The following is a 23,955-nucleotide window of genomic DNA, read 5'->3' as shown; positions in this document are numbered from 1 at the left end:
AAATATACAGCTTACCAGAAGTAGTGACTAACTTTGAATGCTTGATAAGATCTTGTGCTTCAAGGTAACTAAGCAGCTGCTTGGCAATTGTTTACATTGGACTCTTTCCACCATGAAATAGGCAGTCACTGACATTAAATGGAATAAACACTTATTCTGGGTTTAGATTTGTTTTCCACACCTCTCACAACAGAGCCAACACCACCATCTGCAGAATAACAAGTACCTGATACAGAAGTACAGTACTGGCCACAGCATTGCTTCTATGAACTTCACTTTACAATGATAGAAGTACAGCATGAACTAACACACATGGAATTCATATGCACCTTCATTCTCCAGAAGTAGCTGGCTTTGTACAACCCTGTAATGATCTATCAAGTTATCAGTCGCAATGCTAGCTCTAATTTTAAATGTTTGGTTCTCTCTCACAGGATACAGAAAATTATCTGAACCAGTGAACATAATATGGTAATATAATGCTTTCTCCCATATCTAGAATATCCAGGTTCAGGTGTCAAGGGGTGGAAGTGGAGGTTGCACCACTCACAATTACATCCAATCACCCTTTCACAAAATGTTTGCCTTCCATCCCAGAAACTCTGGGCTTTGCTGGTTTAGAGATTATAGTATCTACTTGAGTTATCTATTTCTCCATATAAATCCTTCTCCAGTATATATTGGCTTTACAAATCAAGAACATTTACTTTTCTCATGAATGTGCTGTTTAGAATGGGCTTCTTAGGAAAAGCAACAGCTGAAGAGGCCCAAAGGCTAAGGGCTGAAATCTGCAGGCTCACTCACTCACGCATCTGAACTCTCAACTGGGAAGAGACAAATAGGTGAGGACTGGAGTAGCTGGAACTCATTGACCATTTCTAGCTCTGTGGTCTCTCTACAAGATCACTCCTGCATGGTGGCTTCAGAATAGCTGGACCTCTTTTATCAAGCCAAGCATGATATGTGCCTCTTCCAAGCATATGTCTTGAGAAAGGGAGAAAGCCAGATGGAATCTCTATTGCCTTTCATATCCAAGTCCGAGAAGTCATGCAGCGTTACTTCCCTGGGAGCCATGGCCCACTGGGATTCAAGGGAAGGGAACATAGACCCCCACATTTTGATAGAGGACTATCAAAGTTACAAAACAAAAAGAGCATAGGAGAGGGGATATATTTATGTGACCACTTTTGAAAACCCACTCTGTCAAAATATCTAATGGAGGCAGACCTCTGCTATTGACACTTGACCATTGCTAAGATTCTTATGCCACTGAAAAAACAAGTATGGGAGGGGTCAGCAATTGACTTGAGTAAAATTCTGAGTATAAAGGGGGAAAAGATGCAGTGATTATTGCACACTGAGCACAGCGAGAAGAGAAACCAGGGAAATCCTGGGATGCTTCATTGTACTGCCAGCTTTAAACACATGATTGAGTAGGAGGCATGGGCAGTCCTACACGAGTGTAATCCTCTTGAGTGCAGATACCTCAAGAATGAATGTTTGGGTCACTCCATTATGAAAAACCCAGACTAGCTGAGGTGAAGACTGAAGGCAAGAGGAACAGTGAATGAATAGTAAAGAAAGGACATAAAAGCTATCAGAAAAAGCTTTGTGATAAATTGTAGAAGCAGAGACTACACCCTCCTCCTACATTCCCTCCTTTTTATGTCTTGGCTATATTGTTATTAATCATTTCTCTCCTCTTTTTTCAGTCTCTCAATATACATACCTTGTGAGTAGTTAAGTTTGCCATTTTGCACATAATTATCCTGGGATTATTCAGATCTGCCTGTAGGAACCAACTCAACTTTGGATCATTTCCTGTTAGTTGTGTGAGAGATGTCTCCCTCTGCTAGGTGGAGACAGGTTTTAATGTATGAATATATTAAGATAGTATGTGTGGATGTTGGATGGGCAAATGTGAGGCCCATAGTGGTCACTGGTAAATTTCTAGCTATCTATCACCCAACCACCCACTTCCTCCAGCATCCCAAGCTCCTCTGGGGGAATTCTCCACCATGAGAGTCCAGGGAAAGAAGTAGTAGCCTCCCATTGTGGAAGCCAGAATTGCTGATTCCATCTCTCTCTCTCTGGGTTACAGAAAATTTTATCATTTGGTTGCAATTAAAGTGACTGAACGGGGAGGCAACAGTTGGGAATCTGATTCATAAGCTGACATCTGCTATGTGAACAAGGCTGAAGAGCATGTTGTTTAGTCCTCCAGAACTCCCTGGGTTCTTGTCCTCTATTCAATGCTTCTCCATTATCTGAACCCCTGATATATAATAATGTATTAGTCTGTTCTCAACTGCTAAAAAAGATATACCCAAAACTGGGTAATTTATAAAGAAAAGAGGTTTAATGGACTCACAGTTCCACATGGCTGGGGAGGTCTCACAATCATGGCAGAAGGCAAAGGAGAAGAAAAGGGACATCTTACATGGTGGCAGGCAAGAGAGCTTGTGCAGGGGAACTTCCATTTATAAAACCATCAGATCTTTTGAGACTTATTCACTACCATGAGAACAGTATGGGGGAAACAGCCCCCACGATTCAATGATCTCCACCTGGCCCTGCCCTTGACATGTGGGGATTATTACAATTCAAGGTGAAATTTGGGTGAGAATGCAGCCAAGCCCTATCAAATAATAAATTTGGTTTTCTGGCTAAAGAAAGCCAGACCTCATATTTGCTACTTACATATGTATATGTGGTCAGTGGGGGAAAAAAATAAAGGATACATACTAAAATGTTAATACTGGTTATCTCTGTATTATGGATTAAGAGTGATATCAATTTTTCTTACACTTTTCTATGTAATAAACAGGAAAAAAGAAAGTATTACTTTAAATACAAAACTCAATTATTGAAACTAGGGTAACAACCCACCTAAATAAAGAAAATAATTCTCCTATGCCTATATAGATGACAGGAAGATAGAAAGATAAATGTATAGATAGTTAGACAGACAGAGACAGAAAGATAGGAAATTTGGGCAACTTAAAATGAGTACTCCCATATGCTATTTAGAAGAAGAATCGCTTCGCCATATAGTCTGAGGTTTTAGGTAGTCCACGATATATTTGTTTGTTAAAAGACTTTTACTGCTCATTCAATGCTTAGTATCATATGCTATTATGATAGAAGAAACTTGCTTAAAATCCTTAGTGATTATGGTAGAGAAAACTTTATTCTTAGCCTATGCTGAGTAACCAATCAGTATTGTCAACTTGGATATATAATAGCCTTTTGCCAGTAACAAAATCATGAATGTGTCTGTGATATAAAAACTATGGAGAAACTTTGTATATTTATTCTGTGATTTTCTTAATAGATCAATCTCAAGTTTCCATATTTTGATGCACGGTTACTCCTTCCCAAAAAATGTTTATATTTTGTGTAATTTGTTAACATTTTATTTGGGTGTTTTAAAATTTTAATTTAAAATTACTCTTTGAGAAGAACCCAAATTTACTTCCCCTTCAAACAACAATATGTTCTAAATGGAGTTCAAATTTTCTTGTGAAAAAACTTAGGATCTTTTCATTTTAAAGAAATAGCTTCTGTGAAAATGGAAAGGGAACTTCCTTCAGGCCAAGAAAGATGACACAATGAGCACAACAGCCACTTTTATCACATGCAGAAGTTTCCAGCCCCATGGGGTTCTTGTCACCAGGTAGTGCCACCTGATGCATGGTGAGTGACAACAGGGTTATGGTAAGAAGCAAAATGAAAAAGATGTATGTCCACAATACTTTATCTTGGAAGTAAGTAAAGAACGAGGTCTATTCCTCAATTTCTTCATTCCTCACAAAATAAACAACATACTTTCTAAAACCTGTATTGTTAAACCAACTTTAGTGAGATATAATTTACATTTAATAAAGGGCACTCATTTTAAGCATAGAATTCAAAAAGTTTTAAAAATGTATATATCAGTGAATCCACCAACACAAAAAAGATATGGAACATTTTCAGTACCCCAGAAAGTTCCTTACTACTCTTTCTAGTCTATATCCTCTTACCCTAGTACACAGGCAAATCCTGAATTGTTTTCTGTTACTATACTTAACTTTCAAATTAGAATTTAAATACTGAATGAGTAGTAAGTAATTATATAAAGCCACTTCTGTGGAGGATGGTGGAAATTTGTTACCATTTACCTAAGAAACCAATGTCCTAAAGTAATCCTTGGCAATATGCCCATCTTAATGTGCTCTATATGAGTGCTCCCCAAGATACCAGCACATAAAGTATTTGTTACCAGTGCATTTCAAAATACGGAATTTAAAAGTAGAAGCTTAGAAACTTTTATGGCAATTTGGCATTACTATGTCATCTACTCACATGATCACCTTTGTTATAAGTTCAATTCTATTGTATTTTATAGAAGTATGAGTCAGCAACAGGGTGGAAATTTTTAGAGATTAAAAAAAATTTTTAAATCTATTACTTCACCACAATCAGAAAAACAGTCCATATGTACTCTCCATCTGCCCTGACCTCAAATAGTTTAGTTTTCCTCCCTCTGTTCTTTAAGTAAAAGCTTTTAAAAGATATGCACTGAATTTGGAGCAGGAAATGAATTTGGAGCAGGAAATGAGCTAGAATATGAGTATTTGTCAAGGTTTCTTACAATACATAAGTACAGAAAATCCTTAATGACTCTTTTTAGATTTAAACTCAAATAAGTGTCCAAGCAGGAAAAAAAAAAAAGTCACTCATAAAAAAAGACTGAGGAAATTGCTGCTGCCTGTTAGTTGATTTAAGCTAATGGTGCAAGTAGCCATTAGTTCAACTAATGGTAATGGACCTTCTGATGAATGATTTGGTGAAAATGTCCCAGATGCCTCCATTCTACAAAAAGCTCAGAAGAAATAAAAACAGTATCTATTTTTAAATTAGTGGTGAGTAGATAAAGTAAAAGCAATATATAAAGATATTATTTAGCTATGACAATAGATTAATTTCTAATGTGTTCTCTTCTATAAAATAATTTAATAATAGTAATATTGGCAAGCACATATAGTACTTATTATACGCCAGGCACTGTTCAAAATGATTGATGTATTTTTTTCATTTAACCTTCATACCAACAGTGTGAGGTATTTAATATTATCCCTAGTTTACAGAAAAAGAAACTGAGAATAAAGAAGTTGAGTTAAGTCATCTTGCCCAAGGTTACGCAACTAGTCAGTAGACAAGCTGGGTTTTAAACCCAAATCTCAAATGTATGTGCCTAACATCTATGTCTGTAGTCTCTTTGCTATTGAGAAGCTTAACTTTCACCACAGAAGCCATTAAATGAGCAAACTGACCAAAAAATAAGTAAATCGATGCTCTATTCCATGTATTTTCTAATGAATTGATCCTATCATTTATTAGGTTCAAACATTGAGAATTAACTTCTTTTTCTTTCATAGGATATTTTCTCAGTTGCTTTTGCTAATTATGCTGGGATTGTGTAATGGTATAATAATCAATTAAAAATTAGATAGATAATAAGCCTCCAATCAATTTGCCTTTTTTTTTTTTTTTTTTAATTTTAGACAGGGTCTCACTGTTGCTCAGGCTGGAATGCAATGGCGTGATCATGGTTCACTGCAGCCTTGACTTCCTGGGCTCAAGCTATCCTCCCACCTCAGCTTCCTGAGGAGCTGGGACCACAAGCATGCATCGCCACACCTGGCTACTTTTTTGTTTGTTTGTTTTGTTTTGTTTGTAGAGCCGGTATCTCCTCCTGTTGCCCAGGCTGTTCTCAAACTTCTGTGCTCAAGCAATCCTCTCACCTCAGGTTCTCAAAGTGTTAGGATTACAGGCATGAGCCAATGGACCCAGCAAACTGGTATTTTTAATAAGGTTAAACAACTTACTATTTATTTTTTCTACTTAAATATTCATCTACTTTGAGTGCTACTAAGTTGTTATCAATGTACTCTATATTGATAATGGCATAAAGTCTCATCTAGAAAAGAATGCCAATATCAGACTGCTGAAATTATGGTTTATATTTGATGGAGCAAAGGGTCAACCCTGTGACTGAATTTCTTCTCTTATTTTACAATCTCTCTGGCTTCAAGCACCACACACTGTATATGCTTGAAGGACATTCTGGTTTATATCATATATAATTAATATAAAATTACTCTGAATGTTAGTCATATTATAGAAATTATATGACTTGAACTTTTTAAGTCTGGAAGATTTTGAGGGAGTGGCGAACATTTAGCGAATTCAGATTTATTCATGATATAGCCATTAAAATAGGACCAACTTCTCCTGTAATGTATCTAAATGAGATGTTTCGCTTCTTGACATTGTATATATGGGTGTATTCATTTTCAATCAATTAAGAAATTGGACTCAAAAATATCATTCAAATATATCAGCAATGAAGAAAGTATATCTTCCTACAGTTTTCCATAAAAACAAATGCCTCCCTTGCAAATTTTCAATTCCTGTAAAGTTAAAGCAGTCACTTGATAAAAAGAAAAATATGGAACTTTACATTACGTTTTTCTTAGGCTGGTGCACAAGCTAATGTGCACGTTCTTTTATATGCATAATGAAAATAGCACAGATGCAAATTTTGAATTCAATTTAAAGTAAATTTGGAGGTTACAAAAAGAAAAGATGATTTTAAATACCTATTGATTTCACTTGAAAAGCATCACTAGACATGTACGAAATACAGTAATAATGTTAAGTATTATTTTCCACATATGGATTTTCTATCTGAAGAATGACAAAACATAACATACAAATTTCAAAACATTTCTATTGAAGGCATCAATGGAACGCTTGACAGAAGCATCACGTGAATTTTTGTATGCCAGACTAGTGACAGGTTAGTCTTGTAAACACCTTCCTCTTCTGACAATTAAAGATTTTCAGTTATCAACTGAGCTGCTCAATGCTGGCTAGCAAGGAGTTTCTTCCATGGTGCACAGAAATATCTCATGAAAACAATGCATGCTGAAACATGAGAACTTCTATGGAATGTATCAGAAGTTGTCTGAAATAACACACACACTTGAAAATTTTAGCTCAGATGGTTTTTGTTTTTGTTTTTCTGTTTGTTTGTTTTGTTTTGAGACGGACTCTCACTCTGTCACCCAGGCTGGAGTGCAGTGACGGAATCTCGGTTCACTACAACCTCTGCCTCCCAAGTTTAAGCGATTCTCCTGCCTCACCTTCTCGAGTAGCTGGGATTACAGGCATGTGCCACCACACCTGACTAATTTTTGTGTTTTTAGTACAGATGGGGCTTCACCATGTTGGCCAGGCTGGTATCGAATTCCTGACCTCAAATTATCCACCCGCCACGGCCTCCCAAAGTGCTGGGATTATAGGCATGGACCACTCAGATGGGTTTTTTATAGAAATGACAAAGGCAATTTATCTCACATTACAGTTATCACCAAGTATGAAAGCATTAAGTTGTTTAGGCATTTCTTTAAAAGAAAATCAATCATAATATTTTCTTCAACAAATTATCCTGCTAAAATTTGCCTCTATTTATTGACTGAATAACATGTGTCAACCAGTGTGCTAGCTTATTGTACAAAGAATGGTAAACAAGACATAATTCCTGTCTTCAAAGACTTGCCAGTAGAGAAGGACAAGTAAAAGACTAATATTTATATGATTTTCAATCATCTATACATACAAAATATGAGTAAATGTGTCTATGAAAATGTCAGCACATTATCTGAGTAGCTTCTGTCTAGGAAAAATACTCAACCAAAGAGTATTTTTCAGTTTTTATTAGATAAAAGTTATTTTAAAATTAAAATTCAATAAAATAAGATTTTTAAAAGGTGGGCCAACAACAACAACAAAAACGTAAATGAGGTCCAGGGGACAAGATGTCCACAAAGTTCTTGGAAAAGCTCTCACATATTCATGGAGATCTAGAAAGTCACATGCATGTGTGAGGCTATGTGTATTTTCAGGAAAAACCTAAGACTGCCTTAATATATCCCTTTTCACGACCCTTAGGTTCTTTGAAAGCAGGGGTGAAGGCTAAGTTAAAGTTGTCAACTTCCATTTGAGGCATACTCTAACATACACACATACATGAACACACACACACACACACACACACATTCACTGAGAGACCCTTGGAAAGGATAGGACACTTATTAGTTAAAAGCACTTAACCAACCTTCTGCCCAATTATTGGCTGACCACTAAGTTAACCAAGGAGAGATTTCAGTGGCTACACATGATAAAGCTTACAGACTTTACCGAATTAGGTCAGAAAAGTCACTAAACAGTAAATAACGACAACCAAAACAAATAGCAACAATGAAAAATGATGATAAGGGAGGAGTCTGATTTTCAGAATTGCCACATAATATTATTTTAAATGTCCAGCTTTAAGCAAAGAATTATGAGGCATACAAAAACACAGTATGGACCATGCACAGTAGGAAAAAATGTATTCAATAGAAATATTATGCAAGGAAGTCCAGATATTGGACTTAGTAGACAAATGCTTAAAACCAGCTATTACAAATACAGTCAAATACTAGCAGAAACTATGTCAAAAGAATTAAAAGGGAGTATATGAATACCCAAATTGAGACTATCAATAAAGATATAGAATTTTTTTTTTAAAAAAAGAGCCAAATAGAAATTCTAGACTTGAAAAGTACAATAACTGACATGTGAAATTCATAGGAGGGTCTCAGGAGCAGATGTAAACTAGCAGAAGAAGGAAATAAACTTGAAACTAGATCAAGTCTGAAGAAATTTTTAAAAATTAAGAGTCCACAGATATATTTAGGATATTTTCAATATCTCAACACATGTATAATGTGAGTCTCAAAAGTAGAGAAGAGAAAGAAATGGGCATAAAGAACAATTGAAGAAATAATGGCTACCTTTACAAATTTGATGAAAATGTTTTATCTATGAATCTAAGAAGCTCAACAAACTTCAAGAAGGATAATCTCAAAGAAACCCACATGTACACACACTATAGTCAAACTGTCAAAAATTGCAAAGGAAAAAAAATCTTGAAAGCAGCAAGAGAAAAACAACTTATTCCTACAAAAAATTCCCCAATAATTTAACATTTGACTTATCATCAAAAACAACTGGAAGCCAAAAGGCAGTGAGATGACACGTTCAAAGTGCTGAAAGAAAAAAAACCCTTGACCAAGAAGTCTATATTCGACAAAACTATCCTTCAAAAATAAAGGAAAATGTAAGATATTGCCAGATAAACAAAAACTGAAAGAATTTTGTTACTAGCAAACCTGGCCTAAAAAAAGGGGGGTGCTATAGGGATATCTTCAGGCTAAAATGAAAGAACATGAAACAGTAAGCTGAAGCAACATGAAGAAATAAATAGTTCCAGTAAGTACCTACATAGGTAAAAATAAAAGACAGTGTAAATGTATTTTTTGTCTTTAACTCCTTTGTTGCCCTATCTGATGTGAAAGACAGCTGCATAAAGCAATAATTACACAAGTGTGCTTGTTGACTTACAATGTATAAAGATATAATTTACAGGTGATAATAGCAAAAAGGAGGAGGGAAGAAATAGAGTTAGACTGGAGTAAAGATTTTACGTATTATTGAAATTTAGCTGATTTTATTGTGAACTAGATTTGTTAAGCGAATCCACTAATTGTAATAGTAGACACTAAGAAATAACTCAAAAAATTTTAGCAAAATAAATAAGAAAATTAAAATAGTACAATAGAATAATGCATCTATTTAACACAAAACAGACGGTAATAGAAAAATACAAGGGTAAGAAAAAGATATAAGAAAGACAGCAAAATGGCTGTCATAAATCCTAATATACTAGTAATTACATCAAATGTAAATGAATTAACACTGCAATTAAAAGGCAGAGATTGGAAGAATTAATTTTTTAAATGATACAACTACATACTGTCTAAAAGAGGTATACTTTAGATCCAAAAACACAAATAGTTCAAAAGCAAAATTTCTGAAAAAAAAATGTATCATCTAAACAGTGACCAAATGAAGACTGGAGTGGCTATAATAATATCATACAAAGAGAAACACAAGATACTGTGCAGCCATAAAAAGGAATGAGATTCTGTTCTTTGCAGGGGCGTGGATGGAGCTGGAAGCCATCATCCTCAGCAGACTAACACAGGAACAGAAAACCAAACACCGTATATTCTCACTTATAAGTGGGAGCTGAACAATGAGAACGCATGAACACAGGGACGGGAACAACACACACTGGGACCTGTTGGGGAGGCCAGGGAGAGGGAGAGCATCAAGATAAATAGCTAATGCATGCTGGGCTTAATACCTAGGTAATGGGTAGATAGGTGCAGCAACCCACCATGGCACACATTTACCTATGTAACAAAACTGCACATCTGTGCATATTTCCCAAAACTGAAAACAAAATAAAATTTAATTTCAAAAAATTGTACTAGAGACAAAGAAGGATATTTTATCATTATAAAGTGTCAATGTCCATGAAGAAGATATAGCACTTATAGACATATTAACAAGTTAAAATACAACACATAGAATGGTAGAAAATATTCACAAATCATATCTCCAATAAAAGTCTAGTTTCCAGAATATACAAAGAATTAACCCAACTTGCAATAAAAAGACAAATATCCAATTAAAAAATGGGCAAAGGATTTGCATAGTCATTTTTCCAAAAAAGATATATATATATAAATATATATATATATATACACACATAGATAGATAATAAATAGATAATAAACACACAGAAAGATGATCAACATCATTGGTCATTAGGGAAATGCAAAACAAAACCACAAGGAGATAGCCCTTCACACGCACTAGAATAGCTAAAATCAAAAAGAAAGACAAGAACAAGTGTTGGAAAGAAGTCAGAGAAATTAGAACCATCATACATTGCTGATGTAAATGTAAAATGATGTAGATATTTTGGAAAACAGTTTGGCAAACCTTCAACAAGTTATTTATGGAATTACTATATAAATCAAAAATTCTAATACTAGGTATATGCACACACACACAAAAAAATGAAAACAAGTGTCAAACAAAAACTTGTACAAGAATGTTCGTAGAAGTAATATTCACAATAGCCAAATGTGGAAACAATACAAATTTCTATCAACCAATGAATGTATAAACAAAACGGGATGTATCCAAGCAATGGAATATTATTCAACCATCAAAAGGAATGCAATACTGATACAGGCAGCAACATGGACATACCTTGAAAAGATTGTGCTAAGTGAAAGAAACCAGTCACAAAAGACCACCTATTGTATAGTTACATTGGTATAAAATGTCCTCAGATATATAGTATCTGCGGAGGACTATCCACTTTTGTTCTAAAGAGATGAAATAGGGTCCCAAGTTACCTAGAAAAGACCTCCTGAAAAAAAAAAAAAAAAAAAAAAGAGTTCCAAAACTATTGACTAAAAAGACACAGCTATAAAATTCAGAAATCTTGATGACTTAACGTGTTTCATATTTCTAAGGACATTGAAGGAGAGGCTTTACTTTACCCTCAGAAGTTTAGAAACCCTTCTTAAGGTACAGTCATTGTCCATGTAACAGTTTCCTGAACTTCACAGGGAAAGGCTTTGTGCCCTGGAAGACTATCCTCTTGAACATATGCCAAATTGTCTATGGAATGATATTTCATATATTGTGAAAAATGCTTCAAATATAAGCAAAGTCTTTATTCTTGTTATCAAAACATAAGCTTTAAAAAGAAAAGTTCTAGAGTAAAGTTTTTATTATAGTTTATATAGTAAGAAGTCTGTATATTTTCTGACTGGAAAGATTTTTTTAAATTAAAATTATGAACATCTCAGCGCCAACACAGGGCTGTTGAAATGTGGGAGTCATTGCCGAAAATCAGGATATCTCCGTTATAATTCTGTGTCCAGAATTGGTTCCCTCCGGTGGATTCCTGGTCTCACTGACTTCAAGAATGGAGCCGCGGACCCCCGCGGTGAGTGTTTCAGTTCTTAAAGATGGTGTGTCCGGAGTTTGTTCCTTCAGATGTTCAGATGTGTCCGGAGTTTCTTCCTTCCGGTGGGTTTGTGGTCTCGTTTGACCTCGGGAGTGAAGCCACAGACCTTCACAGTGAGTGTCACAGCTCTTAAAGGTGGTGCGTCCAGAGTTGTTTGTTCCTCCCAGTGGGTTTGTGATCTCACTGATTTCAGGAGTGAAGCCGCAGATCTTCGCAGTGAGTGTTACAGTTCATAAAGGTAGTGTGGACCCAAAGAGTGAGCAGCAGCATAATTTACTGTGAAGAGTAAAACAACAAAACTTCCACAGCATGGAAGAGATCCCAGCGGGTTGCCCAGGCTGGTGCAAGTGGCCAGCTTTTATTCCCTTATATGGCCCTGCCTACATCCTGCTGATTGGTCCATTTTACAGAGTGCTGATTGGTCTATTTTACAGAGTGCTGATTGGTCCATTTTTGCTGAGTGTTGAAACGTTTAGCTAGACACAGAACTCTGATTGGTGTGATTTTACAGAGTGGTGACTGGTGTATTTACAAACCTTTAGCTAGATACAGAGCGCTGATTGGTGCGTCTTTACAGAGTGCTGATTGGTGTGTTTACAAACCTTTAGCTAGATACGGAGCGCTGATTGGTGCATTTACAATCCTCTAGCTAGACAGAAAAGTTCTCCAAGTCCCCACTCCATGCAGGAAGTCCAGCTGGCTTCACCTCCTAATTCTATTAGTAGGAGAGACCTCAGTCAAGGTGCATGACCCTCTCAGACTCAGTTTTCTCTCTTGTAAAACTGAAGGGTTGAGCCTGAAATTATCTTAGATTTCTTTTACTGTCAATATTCTACATCCCTGTGAATTTGGAGAATACCTCAAATCCTTGACAATTCAGGCAGTACATCATATTACCCCAGGGTCTTAAATGAACCAGCTAACTGGGAGGAGACCATCCCCACATGAGTCTTCTGTCTCTATCATCAGGGGTGAAAAGGCCTGGCTGAGTGGGGTACATCAGGCTTTCCCCAGAAGATTCCCTTCCATCCAAAGGGACGAAGATGGAAAATACACACTTCCTTCTCCACCAACAGGTATTACAAATTAAACAGGAGTCTCCTCCTTTAGACCTTCTACACTTCATCAGAGATGAACAGGAAGCTGTTGAAATAAACACTTTTTTATCCCCTAATACCATAGTCTCTGCCTTGATTATGCTTTGGAATTAAACTCATGCCTTTTTTACCTTTGTCACCCAAGACTGGACTCAGTCATCCCTCAACCATCCGCCAATCTCCAATCCCTGTTAGCGTTTCGCTGACCCTTTTATTTCTTCTTTTCTCAGCTTCCTCCATATCAAATTCCAGAAATCCTTCTAATGTACTTTTTAGAACTCATCATCCATTATCTGCAAATTCCCTATGTTCCTTTTGTTTTAAATTTCAACTTTTATTAACATGCAGGGAATACATGTTCAGGTTTGTTACATGGGTATATTGCACTCAGGTAGTGAGCATAGTACTGGATAGGTAGTTTCAACCCATGCCTCTCTCATTCCCTCCCGCCCCCAATAGTCTGCAGTGTCTATTGTTCTCATATTAATGTCCATGTCTGCTCAATGTATAACTCCCACTTCCGAGTGACAACATGCAGGACTTAGTTTTCTGTTCCTGTGTTAATTCACTTGAATTCCCCATATTTGTAACCTCATCTGTAAATATTCATTTCATCTTCTGTGTAGAACAAAAACCTGGCTTTCCCTGAAAATATTACTTCTCCTGTAATCCTTCTAAGAAATGCCTGTTTTTCTGCCACTATCCTTATACAGTTCTACTCAAAGGTGGGGAGGATATTCTTCTTGTTCCTCCTTCCCACTTTTAAACCACTCTCCCTCCTTTTTCTCTGAAACACTCCAGCTTTGAAGATTGTGTCATAAAATAACACCACTTTGACTCCTTATTTTTCCTGTCACTTATAGACCCCCAGGTCATTGCTTTACATTTCCTAGTGATGGGAACTCCTAGCTTCCATCATTCTTCCCTAGAATTGAGACTCTATCCTGACTTCATTCTTAGAAGTTTTAATCTACAACATAGATGATCCTTACAATACCCTGATCCCTTGGTTTCTTGGTCTCCTCCCTACAACGGCCTTGTTCACCCACCGTATGTTATCCACTCCTTCCCATGGTGATATACTAGGTCTGTCATTATCAGTAACTACTAAACAGAATGACAGCCTCTGCTCAGACCTCAGTCTACAGCCTGAGATATATGAGAAGAGAGCCGCCCTGGTTATCAATAAAAGCCCTTACAGCAACACTTAGGAATAAATGTCCACAAATATTGAGATACTGACCAACTCCACTTCCTCTACTTGGAAAATAAAAGATGGAGAATTGTTTTGGTTTATAAGACTACAAGAAGATGAACACCAAGGCCTATTTGTATTATTTACACCATTCCTCTCTTAAATAAAATACATCGCCTGTCTAGTATCCACTCACATTCCTCACAAGTGCATTAGAATCAACAAACAAATATAAATAAATAAATAAATAACCAGAAACCATGAAAGATCCCCCCCAATGTAAAGGACAAAAAGATTTTACAGCCAGTGCCCCCACCCCCTTTCCATAAAGTCAATCCTACTACACTGTGATATCAACTTACTTTTTATTTTATTTTATTTTATTTTATTTTGTTTTTGAGACAGGTCTCACTCTGTCGCCTAGGCTGGAGTGCAGTGACACAATTCTGCTCTCCTCTCAGGTGATCTTCCCATTTTAGCCTTCAAAGTAGCAGGAATTGCAGGTGCACGCCACCACGCCTGGCTAATATTTGTTTATTTTTTATAGAGACAGGGGTCTCGCTATGTTGCCCACTCTGGTCTCAAACTCCCAAGATCAAGCAATCCTCCCATTTCAGCCTCTTAAAGCACCAGGATTACAGGTGTGAGCCATCATGTCCAGCCCTCACCTTACGTTTTACAAACACTGTCTGTGAGAATGATATAGTTGCTACCCTACAGTTATAATTTTCTAGCTTAGTTTAATTTTAATTCTGAATATGTTATCAAAATGCAAGGGGTTTTGTTTACACTAGCAAAAGAGCACTGTTCACTAATGACAGGCTTAATGTTAAATTGGGCCCTATTTCTTTGCAGCAACAAAGCAATCAAACAAGAATGCCATGCCTCTGTTAAGCATTTACATTAGGACTGCCTAATTACACCAGGATTTGTTTGGGTAGCACTGGCAGATGTTCTGAAAGACTGTGGGAAAGGCAGCTGCAGTTTCACAGAGAGCAAACGCCCACCTAGGACCGTTCTAACATCAGTGCAGGGTACCTGAGTGCTTGTGTAGAGTAAGACATGTGCTGGGTTCTTCTTAATGTGATTCCCCACAGATTTTCTGAGCACCTGCAATAGAGGTATTCGTTCTCCATCTGCCTCAGAAAAATATTGACAGAATTCACAAAGAAAGCTGGGTGCGGTAGCTCACGCCTGTAATCCCAGCACTTTGGGAGGCCAAGGTGGGTGGATCACTTGAGGTCAGGAGTTGGAGACCAGCCTGACCAACGTGGTGAAATCCTGTCTCTACTAAAAATATAAAAATTAGCCGGGAGTGATGGCGGGCGCCTGTAATCCGAGCTACTCAGGAAGCTGAGGTGGGAGAATCGCTTCAGCTTAGGAGGTGGAGGTTGTAGTGAGCCGCGATCAGGCCATTGCACTCCAGCCTGGGCGACAAGAGTGAAACTCCATCTCAAAAAAAGAAAAAAAAAAAAAGAATTCACAAAGAAAGTCCAGAAAACATTGAGTTTTTTTTTTTTTTGCAATGAAGTGTTATGAAAATAGATTATTTACATTATCATAATCGGAGTTTCAATCTTATTTAAAAATTAGTAAATCCACTTAGATTTTCATTGTGCCAGCTGACAGTGTATTTTCTGACTTTTTTCACAACATAAGGCATAAGATTTGAGAAACTATGAGATTCTGCTTGTTTTAAGCCCTGGTGGTTCATAGTTGAGTGTGAGGCGACCTGGCAGCCATATCAGCATAACAAAGGACTGAACAGACCCAGGCTCTGTTTTCCATGTTTCATCCCACACTGGCATGCTTGAAGGGGTAGTTGCGGGCCAGACAAGCGACAGATGGCACATTTGCACCAATCAGATATGCCAGTGCAGGAGGTTCTCCTCTCACTGCCATACCCAGGAAATAGGCCATGGCTCCATGTCCATATGGGATTGCTCCAGGAGTGCAGGCTTAGGGCACAATTATTTGGATGAACAGGTTTGGCCTTAACTCTGAGTTTGGGAAATGTCGTGGATAACCCACATTTGGCTTACTGTAGCTCTGAGTCATCACTGGATATTTTCTTTCTCTAGGAGACAGCCCAGGGCATTAAAACTGCTTTCCACTATCAGCAGATCCTGAAATAGCCCTGAGCCTCAGCTCTAGTTCCCCTCAGCTACAGTCTGAAAGCAGCCTGCTTTTCCAGGACCTCAGAGAGAGACACACCCATCTGTGTCCCCAAAGGGTCTGTGCCCTGCAGACCTCGGTCTTATCTGTGGACCCTGTAGCAGCCCCGTGACTCAGGTCCAGCCCCTATCAGCCATGGCTGAGGGTCAGCACTGCCTGCCCAGGGACCCACCCCATGACCCAGAGCAAACCAATCCAGAAACCTAGAGGAAGCCACACCTATCCATATACCAGGTTATAGGCCTGCCATCTGCAGACTCTGAAGTAGACCCTCATTCAGCACCAGTCCTACTGGCCATGCTTCTTGGGGCAGCCCAGTCCACCCAGAGCCCAGACAGGATCCATGTTTGCTTGAGTCCCTGGTAATAGGCTCACCTACTCTACACCGCACTATGCACTCAGTAGAAGCCACATGACCTAGCTCTAACCCTGCTCAACTATGATCCCAGAGGAAATCTGAGTCAGCCTGGGGACCCAATAGAAGAAGTCCTTTATCTACGGAAACCAGCTATACAGATTGAAAGAGGTATTTGGTACTTGAAATGCATAGGCACCAACACAAAGCTGCACAGATCATATGATCCAGCAATCCCACTTCTGGGTATGTATCCAAAGAAAATGAAATTAGTATGTTGAATTAATATCTGGTTTGATTCCATACCTTGGCTATCATAAATAATGCTGCACTATTTACAAGAGCCAAGGTATGGAGTCAAACTAAATGTTCATGAATTTATAAATGGATGAAGAAAATGTAGAATATTATTCGACCATAAAAAGGAAGAAAATCCTGTCATTTGCAACAACATGGATGAACCCTGGGGACAATTATAGTAATTGGGATAAAAAAGTCACAGAAAAAAAATGCTATGTGGTCTCATTTATATGTGGAAATACTATGTGATTATCACTTATGTGTGGAATCTAAAAAAGTTTAACTCAAAGAAGCAGAGAGTAGAATGGTGGTTGCCAGGGGCTCAGGGAAAGGGGAAATGGAGAGATGTTGGTCAACGGATACAAAGTTTGTTATAAGATGAATAAGTTCTGGTCCAGCGCAGTGACTCACGTCTGTAATCCCAGCACTTTGGGAGGCCAAGGCAGGCGGATCATGAGGTCAGGAGACGGAGACCATCCTGGATAACACGGTGAAACTCAGTCTCTACTAAAAATACAAAAAATTAGCCAGGCGTGGTGGCACGTGCCTGTGCAGGAGAATCACTTGAACCTGGGAGATGGAGGTTGCAGTGAGCCGAGATTGCGCCACTGCACTCCAGGCTAGGCGACAGAGCAAGACTCTGTCTTTAAAAAAAAAAAAAAAATGAATAAGTTCTGGAAATCGAATGTAAAATATGGGAACTAGAGTTAATAATACTGTATTGTTTACTTGAAATTTGTAACAGTAGATTTTAAGTGTCCTCACTGCATGCATGTATACACACACACACACACACACACAAAAGGGTAACTATAGGTGGTGATGGTTACATTAATTAATTGGTTGTGGCTATCATTATACATGTACATGTATATCAAATCATCACATTGTGTACTTGAATATATTTAACTTTTGTCAATTAAATTTTTAAAAACTACTTTCCACTAGAACCAAGAAATCCCAGCACTGGCTCCTTTTTTTAAAGTCGGATTATTCCTGGAAAAAAAAGAAAAAGAAAAATTAATGTTATGTCTGGAACAATGAAATCATCCCTTATTGGTAGCTTTTGGAAAAATCAGAGAATATAATCCTGCTTCTTCCAACCAGCTTTACCATGTTGCTGGCTTTCTACTGCCACCCTTCTATCCTGTTATATCCTGTTGTATTTCTCCCCCTTGCTACCCCACCCATACACTTACTGTTCCCCTGATTTTATAGGAAATAAAAAGAAAATTCCTTTAAGATTGCCTCTAATCTTGGTCACCATAATATCCCCAGAATCTAGCACACTGCCAAGAAAATATCAGATGCCTAATAAATGCTTACTGAATAAATTTTGAAAGGCCTATGTGACATCAAAAATAAGCATAAAGGACCAGGATACTCTATGTAACATAATGCAAACCCCAAAAGAGATAAGCCATGTTAAGAAAAATACTCTATGTGTTAGAGTGTTACAATGAGGATTCCCAGTGAACCAGACCTCCCCATATCTGCACTCTTTTGCAACGTGTGGTTGCTGTTCTTCCCATCAAAAGGTAGTCTATTGCTCTGCTCCCTTGAATCTGCACTGACTCAAAATTTCTTTGGCCAACAAAATGTAAAATAAGGCATCCTACAAATCACAGAGCCTAGTCCTTCAAAGATTTGGCAGATTCTGCTCTTGCTCTCCTGGAAGCCTGCTACCAGTACATTGTGAAGAAGCTGAGTCTAGCCTAGTGGAGGATGAGAGGCCGCATGCGGTGAACAAAGTTGTCATAGTCAATAGCCAGTACCAACTGTCAGGCATGTGAGTGAGGCCAGCCTGGCCACCAGCTCCAGTCAAGCCATTCATGATATGCAGAAGAACCACTTAGACTGCAAACCCACAGAATTATGAAAAACAGTAAACCACTGTTGCCTTGTCAGAGGGCAGTCACCCAGCCATGGAGCACTGAAACACTCTACCGTGTCCAGGTTGCCAGTACCTCTCCTCCCACCACCAATGCCCGAAGCCCAGTGTCCTTGTGACTAGGCTGTGGCTACTTTGTTAGGTTTGGAACTTTCCTCAGGCTCTCCCAACCAGCCACTGCTCACAATCCACTTGCTCTCATCCATTTCCCTAAAATTCTGTACCTTTTCCTTGAACCTGGATCCTCCCACTCTGTCTGGCTCCCTCAAGCCAACTGTTCCATAATTTACCTGATTTTCATTTGAAATTTTTCCCTATGGACCTGCCATTTAGGTCACCCTCCTGGGTTCCAAAAGTGCGGGCCATGGAGGACTGGCCCTCTTCATACACACCCATTGAATCTTTGAAACTTCCCATTGAACCTGACCAGATCCCTGAGACACACAATGCCTGGACCCTGGTTCTTCAAGAAGGGGGCTCATATGAGTATGTTAACTTGGGATATTTTGAAGGAAGAAAGAAGAAAAACAAGCTGTGGATAATGATAACTCACCTAGTGGAAAAATAATTGTGAAACATGATCTTGAACACAAAGCTATCCCCTCCTTCTATGTTCCCTTAGGGACTTTACTATTATTTGTACTAAATTCTCAACCTTTATATCTGCAAATGCGCAACAGTGATTTTTCAGGAAGCTTTTTACCAATTGATTATGCTGCTATTTATTATTCTAGGCATTTATTATTCTTGACTGTTTACTTGGTTCTGTAGTGATAGTTACAAACCAAATGCCTTTCGACCTGGGTCTAGAGTTTTCTATGGCAACATTCTGCTCTCATTAGTTTTCTAGGAAAACTTTGGAAAGATAATTGTTTCAAGCTCTTTTTAGTCATTATCTTGTTAGAATCCTAGCTGAAAATAACAAGAACCCCTTCCAGAGTCACACCACTCACCTGCCCCCTGGTCACTGCTACATAGGGTTGTCCTGCTTGAATCTTTCACAGCATAATTACTGCACCTGCAGACTCAGCAGCTCTGCCAGTGGCAGCCCAATGTGGCAGGTGGCACATCCCTGTTTGTTTGCTCTTCTCGGGCCACTAGCTCTCTCTCCGGGCCATGGGCTCTTCCCAAATGTTCACTTGCAAACCAAAGTAAGGATTTAGGCTCTGAACCGAGCACTAACCTTTCATTGAGTCTTACTCCTTGACTGCCACTCTCCTGAAAAGTGATGAAGGCTGTAAGATTTCCTAGAAAAAAAATGACTCACTCATTAGCAATTATCTTCCTACAGAGATATCGTGCCTCTGTGCCAACAACAAAGGAAAGGGTATGGCTCAATATTCACCAAATCTAAGTACATCTAGGAGAGTGCACATCTCCTTTTAGTTTAAATTTTGACATTACAATATTAACTAAATAACAATCCTTATGAGGACATCTTCAGGGATAAGCCACAGGGATGGTGCCAGTATAAATATATTTCCTTGACTGTAAATGTTGGTGTTCTCTGTAACAGTATGTCTGATTATGCTGTAATTAAGGACTAGGTAGGGGAGGAATGGGTGGGAGAAAATAAGAGAGGTGAGTCTCTCTCTTATACTCCCAAGACTGGCGCAGAGGAAGATGCTGTGATCTCTACCTGTCTGATGTGATCAAATCTCCTGTGAAGAGGAGGCACTGGGGCAAGGCACCAGGGAAAGTGAAGTGTAAGTCCCAGCTAAGCAGATAGACATGGAGCATCTATGCCCAATAAGGGGCTCCCATCCTCCAGAATGTTGACAGATTCTGGGGTAAAGCAAAAATTGCATGAGTTTTAGGTTCAGAAAGACTTGGGTCCTCATTCACCTTGTGCTTCTGATTTTAGGGCAGTGTTTTCATATCCACAATGTTGCCTTGCAATGTGTTATGGGAATGAGAATTTAAAAATGCAAGTAAAGTGATAAAATACGATAGCTATTATTGCATCTGTAAATCATTTTATGAACTAATCAGTTTGTGTTAAATATAATTCACAAAACCAAAATGCATCCTGTAATGATTTCTCTATGGCTTTTTTAGCTCTCTCAGGATCCTAAGATATTTCTCTAAAACACCTGCTCACCCAGCTTAGTTTATTAAAAGGATAAGTATCTAAAGCAAACTATACCATTATGTCACCACAGAGCTTACTCTCAATTTAAAAAAAAACAAAAAACAAAAAACAAAACTAAGTTCTTACCTCTCAACCTGTGCAGTTGGTTGTCCACGACTCTACTTTCTTGACAAAAGTGCTGCCAAAGGGACCCCAGGCCTCTATAGGCAGGGTCTGCAATGATCCAGGGATGCATTAAGGAGCAGACTCTGCTCTATGCTAAAGCTGGACACAAGGATAACTATGACCTCATAATGCTGAGGACCACTCCAAACCCTTCCTAAACTTCTAGATCTAATAAAATTACAATAGTATTAACAGCCACCACTGTGTTTTGAGCACTAAGTGTCAGGCATTTCAGTAAAAGTTTGATGTTCATCAACTCTCGTTCTCATAAGAGCCCTGTGAGATGTTATGACTCTTCTTTTATAGATAGATAATTTAAAGTTTAGATGAGTTAAACATCCAAGGTCACAGGGCTAGACAGGGCAAAGTCAGGAGTAAAATACAGGTTTTTAAGGCATTTTATTCATATTTTCCAAACTTTTTTTTCAGCAGTTAAAGCCTTTTATCTAAAGAGTACCCAGCTTCATAATAAATAGATTGACAACCCCAGCTGGTGTGGTATGTCATGTGTGGATGCTAAGACTGAGATCTGTAGAACAAAGCGAAAACCCTTCCCTCACCCTGGGATCTGTAGAACAAAGTGAAAATCACTTCCTCACCCTGGGATCTGTAGAACAAAGTGAAAATCACTTCTTCACTACGCCATCTCCAGTGATGTGCATGGAAGTACTTGGAGGGGTATTAAACGCCACAAACTTCTTATGAAACATTTAAAGTAGCAGAAGTTCTGCAGTGTTGAGAGGCCAGCAGACTGGATGGTTTTCCCACTAGCAGTTTAGTCAGAGCATGTCCCTTCCCCTGCACTGGGTCAGACTATGGTGCCATTTCTACTGATGACAAAAGGCCCTTTCATCTAGTCTACAAAGAGGGAGGAAAGATGTGGATTATCCACGGTGATGGTTAATTTTAGGTGTCCACTTGACTGGGTTAAAGGATGCTCAGATAGCTGCCAAAACATTAGTTCTTGTGTCTGTGAGGGTGCTTCTGAACAAGATTAGCATTTAGATTGGTGAACTGAGTAGCACAGATGGCCCTCCCCAGTGTAGGGGGGCGTTATCAAATCCACAGAGGGGTCTGATGAGAACAGAAAGGTGGAAGAAGGTTGAATTCTCTCTTTACCTGACTTCTTCAGCTGGGACATCAGTCTTTTCCTGCTGTCAGCGTTCCTGGTGCTCAGGCTGAAAGATCCAGACCATCGTGGACTGTCTACACACACACATCTCCCCAAGGAGCTACTCCAGTGGTTTGACACAGTAGGACTACCACCCACCGAAGCAATGCAGACCTAGCCCATCACCAGCATCACTGCAGGTTTCCAGTGTCCCTCGTGTAGCATTGAACTTATGCTGTGGTATTCAGTCCAGCCTTTTACTCAATATTGCCAACTTTTTACTTGACACTTCCATCATTCATGGGTCTCAGTGGTCCATTTCAACTGCTGCTTCCATTTTCACTGCTTTTCTTAACTTTAGCATTCCAACATTTGATGTCAGAAACGGTCATTTTTTCAGAAGCTGGAATTTACAGATTATCTTTGAGAACTGGCAGTTTGCTGAAAAGTAGCTCTGATTCTCAGGGAAGTTCAAGAGGATTGAGCACTCTTTATTTGATGAATATATGAAAGTCCCTTCTCCGTGGTCTGTTAATTGCGTGTGTTTTACTGATTACTTTGTAGAGCTTTGTTGGCACTCACGGTTGTCAGCTTAGGAAAGCTGCTGACCCTCCCTTCTGCATCCTGAATGACGGAAGGGCAAATAGTGGTAAAGTGGTTCAAAGTCTAACAGTGCACACTTTTTAATACTTTTTTCTGTAATTCATTTGTTAAGGTGATCCGAACGAATCAGAGGTCAAAGATGTACAACGTTGAATAAAAACACATATTTTAGAAAAGAAATTAGAATGAGTTTACCATTAAGCCCCACGTATGATACATATTACTGTATAATCTCTTTCTCAAGTTAAACAGTAATAGCCCCCAAACTGCTAAAACCAGTAACAGCCAAATGGAGCATTAGCATTTACAATATTCAGTACGTCTTACAGCTGGAAGATGTGAAGTGGAAATGTGTGCATATACACAGGGTACAAATTTTAAAAGTCTACTTTTTGATCAGTGTAGTGCCCTTCTAAGATAGACCACGTATCTAGCCTGTTACTAGATTGTCTTAACTTTTAAGCAATATCTCTTGGGAAATAGCAGGGCTTGTTTAAACATCATTTTCATGTACCTTAGCTGGGAATCATTCCAAAATGTTCCGTTCTGCTTACCTGTAATCCACATTTGCTCTGTAAACAACCATGACTGCTTGAAAAATAAGCATCAACCTTGATTCTAAAGCAACCAAGGAAATTTTTCATATTAAAATATTAATAGAACTTTTAGGCTGGGTGCAGTGGCTCATGCCTGTAATCCCAACAGTTTTGGGGGCCAAGGCGGACAGATCACTTGAGGTCAGGAGTTCAAGACCAGCCTGGCCAACGTGGCAAAACCCTGTCTCTACAAAAAATACAAAAGTTAGCTGGATGTGGTGGTGCACACCTGTAGTCCCAGCTACTCAGGAGGTTGAGGCAGGAGAATCGATTGAACCTGGGAGGCAGAGGTTGCAGTGGGCCAAGATTATGCCACTGCACTCCAGCCTGGATGATAGAATGAGACTCCATCTCAAAAATAAAAAATGTAATAGAACTTTTAAACT

The 23,955-nt window shown here is 38.6% G+C and overlaps 1 long non-coding RNA gene across 1 annotated transcript; it reads right to left on the bottom strand.

Moving 5' to 3' along the window:
- Positions 1-17,708: 17,708 nt before the first annotated feature.
- On the bottom strand, positions 17,709-23,651 carry LOC110743953. Its single transcript, XR_002523830.1, has 3 exons — positions 21,221-23,651; positions 19,956-20,249; positions 17,709-18,107 (listed from the first exon to the last, which is right to left on the bottom strand). It is a non-coding gene; the product is annotated as an uncharacterized LOC110743953 (long non-coding RNA).
- Between the last annotated feature and the right edge of the window lie 304 nt (positions 23,652-23,955).

This window comes from Papio anubis, chromosome 8 (assembly GCF_008728515.1).
Source record: "Papio anubis isolate 15944 chromosome 8, Panubis1.0, whole genome shotgun sequence".
Taxonomy (NCBI): domain Eukaryota; kingdom Metazoa; phylum Chordata; class Mammalia; order Primates; family Cercopithecidae; genus Papio; species Papio anubis.
Note: the sequence above shows the minus strand (reverse complement) of the source record. Positions and strands in the feature narration are given on the sequence as shown.